Genomic DNA, 4,404 nt, shown 5'->3' with positions numbered 1-4,404 from the left:
ATAGAGCCGGACAATTGAGTCAAGTGCGGTAGTAGGCGTGAATCGTTCGTTGTGAATTATAGCGTTTGTTAAGTTATTAAAGTGACTATGGAAATTAAGTGTATTGCAAAGTTGTATTGAGAAAGAATAAACTAGTTTTATTTAAGGAAGGATTTGTATTGCTAAAGTTTTTCGTAAAGAATTTCTACGGAAAATTAACAAACGAACAGAGACGTAACAGTTTATTTGACCGAGTGAAACAGCCGCATCCATTAAGGATGAAGTCTAGGACTCGCCTTTAAGGCCGTAGAAGCTCTGGGTCCTAGATTCAATTTTATGCATTCTCCTGTTTTCCTGAGAGTAATTTTCTTACTTTTGATTCATTTTTACTGGGACAGATTGAAAAGTGGGGGACCATGGCCCGCTTCCTACGCCACTGTGATTACTTGAGCTCTATAAATGCAGAAATGTTGTCATATCATGCTTAGTCTGCAAGAGAATAAGTCATAGAGTTTGGGGTTTTAATGTACTTTGATTTCCTTCTAGCTGCTTTTGTCATTTTATGTAGATACACCTATTCTGCTCATGGAGTACATGGTTATAAAGCTACATGTTGTTCAAGAATATTAACAGCCAGTGACCTCTAATGGCAGGTATGATGATATCTCGAGGTTACAGCCTCCCCTGTATTACATGAGAACGACCAATCATGTGGTTACCACTAGTCCTTATGGATAAGCAAGTACACAGACATGTTTTTCTATTGGCAATAAATAGAGAAAATTTTATATATATGTTGAAGATTTCTTTAACGTATATACACGATCATTAAACAGTTGGACCGCTGTATAATATCAAATAGTGAATTCGACGAAATGTCATAACATTATTGACATACCTAATTTAATGTAGGTTACTATATGATGAAGTAAAACGGAATCAAAACCCCATACAAAGAACATTTTAATTTTGCATACATCGTGTCCAGCCTGTTCATTTCTTTGCTTAAACTCAATTAGTTTGGTTAAATTAAGTATTACATATTTTGAAATTTATCCTTCTGATCCTCCTGTATTAAAGAGAAAAATCAGTTTGGCCTTAAAATACCACAAGAGTATTCCATTAAAAACCAGAACTTTATTACGTCTACCCTATCTAAAATATTCTTGAAACAAACAATTGGGTTACCACAAAGAAGCATTATTAAAGTGCGTCAGAAACTACTTTTTAGTAGTTTATATAGTAATGTAAATTTATGGGTGTGTTGGGCTAAGGATTCTTCTACAGTAGGTGTCTGTGACTTTTTGGTGATAAATTCGATAACGAACAGCACTCCACTTGTTTTTAATATAATATATTCGAAACAAGTTAAACATATGTACAAAATTGTTTACACTATGGAGATCAGAGTTGTATCTGAAACACCTTACAGTTATCTCCTTCTTTTCAAAAACGACTTAGGCGCTGTCGTAACACATCTTTATGTTGTGTTTGTTTTTCATTTCTGCAGGTCCCTGGTTTGAATCCCGTCAGTGAGCATGCTGGTCCTTTCAGCTATGTGAGGGTTATAATGTAATGATAAATACCACTTTTCGTTGCTAAAGAGTAATCCTAGAGTTAATGGTGGGTGGGGTCAACTAGCTGCCTTTCCTCCAGCTTATCACTTCTAAATGGCCCATCATGACTAGGTGGTTAGGGCGCTCGACTCTAGTCTTACACTACTAAATTAGGGAGGGCTAGTGCAGATAGCCCTCGTGTAGCTTTGCACAAAATTCAAAACAAAATACTTCTAAATTAGGGACAGATAACTCTCAAAAAGCTTTGCATGAATTCAACAAACAAACTAACAATCCTACAACAAATCACTACATTTGTTATTTCAAATACTGGTTCCACTTACCTCTCTTTGTGTGCGTGGTTCATCCGAACTCTAAATATAACACCACACTGTGTCAGATATAAAATACTGTTTAGTGTAGGTAGTATTAGTAATTAATTTATTTTGTGTTTGTAATTCATTGATGTCGAGTCTATTGAACATTGTGTTTGCAATCCACTGATGTCAAGGTTATGAAGATTTCTAGAAGGCCTAAATGATAGACGTATAAATAGCTGCGACCAGACGAGCGGAAACAGAGTAAAAGTAAAGTTACTTGAAAGAGAACTTTGGTCAGAGAAAAGTTAGAAAACGTAAGGTTAACCGTCGTGGGAGTGATGGCCTAAGGGTTGATATGTTAGAGTGAGATTAACAGCTTGAAAGAGATAAGGAGAATAATTTGTCTCGTTAAAGAGTGTTCTAAACTAATTGAGCCCGCCTGTGTGGACTTTGAGAAAAGGCAGATGATTATTAAAAGTGCGAAGAACAGACAATTATTGGAAGTACAAAAAGCAGACGATTATTGGTAGTTCAGGATACCATTGCGGTAACTCACACGACAGCGTAAATGAATTATACATGGATAATATTTCGATAAAAATAGAGAAAAATAGTTTGGCTTGTCAATTGAATTCTAAAGCAATTGAATTGGAAGTCACGTGACGCTAGTAACACATCATGAGATTCTAGAAGGAGCATGTCTGTTCCTGGCAACTCTAGTCTTCTCTACGCGATCTCTATATTTGTATATATAAGCCGCCAAGAGAAGTGACGAGATAGATAATTGCAGACAGGCAGAGATAGAGCCGGACAATTGAGTCAAGCGCGATAGTGACCGTAAGTAAAATGCGTTAATCGTTGTGAATTATAGCGTGTGTTTAAGTTAAAGTGACTGTGGAAATTAAGTATATTGCAAAGTTGTATTGAGAAAAAATAAACTAGTTTTATTTAAGAAAGGACTTGTGTCGCTAAAGTTTCATCCGAAAGAAATTATACGGGAAATTAACAAACGACCAGAGACGTAACAGATGCAACAAAGCATAAACACTTTATGTACAGAGGATAAGAGATCGTTGATATATGAATCATCTATTGACGAAGAAGTGCTACTATTAAAAGATGAGATGAAATAAAATAAACTAGTGAAATTAGAAATAAATAACAAAATAAGGAAAATGAAATTGGTTCTTTTTGAATGTAGACTAAAGGCGGGAAACTTTATTTTAAAATAATTGAAGAGTATTGGTGGATTGTAAAATGAAATAAAAAACACATATGATCAACAAAGAAATCGCAGACGAAATTTCTCAGCAAATTCACCACTCTTACAAGACAGAATCGAATCTACTTGAAAAAGGTCAAAACTATTCGCACTATATGCATTTTGCATGAGTATATGTAGTTCACCAACAAAAATATTTAAATAATAAGTGTCCGAATTCATTTTTACTCCCTGTGACAGCCGCAAAACAGTCATACATACACAAAACAATACAGGATATAATACAACCATCGTATGAAACAGTAGTAGATAACCACCTTGATAGAATCCTGCTAGAGGAAGTAACATTGCAACCTAGAGTTGAATTAGCACACGACATTGACCAGATTTACCATGTTTCAAATTAGATCTATAAAGAATGCACTATAATTACGAAATATTTACTATAGGAAAGTAAGAGAGTAGGATATGTGGTATCTGCCTACCACAGGAGTGAAATACCATCCACCAGGAGTCTGCTCTATAAATACATTTCATTTTACCAGCTGTTCAAAGACGACTGTCAACAGAATAAAAAATGGCCCGCCATGGCCAGGTGGTTAGAGCATTAGACTCGCAATGTGTGGGTCGCGGGTTCTAATCCCCGTCCCATCAAACATGCTCGCCCTTTCAGCCATGGGTGCGTTATAATGTGACGGTCAATCCCACTATTCGTTGGTAAAAGAGTAGCCCAAGAGTTGGCGGTGGGTGATGATGACTAGCTGCCTTCCCACTAGTCTTACACTGCTCATTAGGGACGGCTAGCGTAGATAGCCCTCGTGTAGCTTTGCGCGAAATTCATAACAAACAACAGAATAAATCCATATTGACAATCAAATAGAAGCATGTGTCACTAAAGAAAACATTGTCCTCCAACCGCTAGTGATATATCGACAGAAAAATGATCAAACAGGCTTCTGAAAGTTGACAAACATCAGAATGTAGCCCTTCTGACCGATTCCTTCAACAGTGGCTACGACTGGAACATTTCATATCATACAGTGTAAAAAGACTTATCTCAGATACAAGCAGGAAAGTGCAGCTTCTATAACATTTCTAAGGTAAATTAAGAAAATTCAGTTACTGTAGCTGTGTGGGAAGCTGTCTGATAAGTCGCGTTTACCTTTTCTGCACTGACGATAGAGTTAAAACATGGAGAAAACAACATCTGACAGTGTATGCTGCTAGAGGATTGTGTAGTGGCATGAAGAATGTCATCTTGCAGGAATTAGGTCCTTCGGTTTTTTTTAAGAGTGACAAAAAATGTGAAAAATATCTGAAAATGCCA

The sequence above is a fragment of the Limulus polyphemus genome, unplaced genomic scaffold (genome assembly GCF_000517525.1).
Source record: "Limulus polyphemus unplaced genomic scaffold, Limulus_polyphemus-2.1.2 Scaffold6595, whole genome shotgun sequence".
NCBI lineage: Eukaryota > Metazoa > Arthropoda > Merostomata > Xiphosura > Limulidae > Limulus > Limulus polyphemus.
This window is presented reverse-complemented; position numbering follows the sequence as displayed.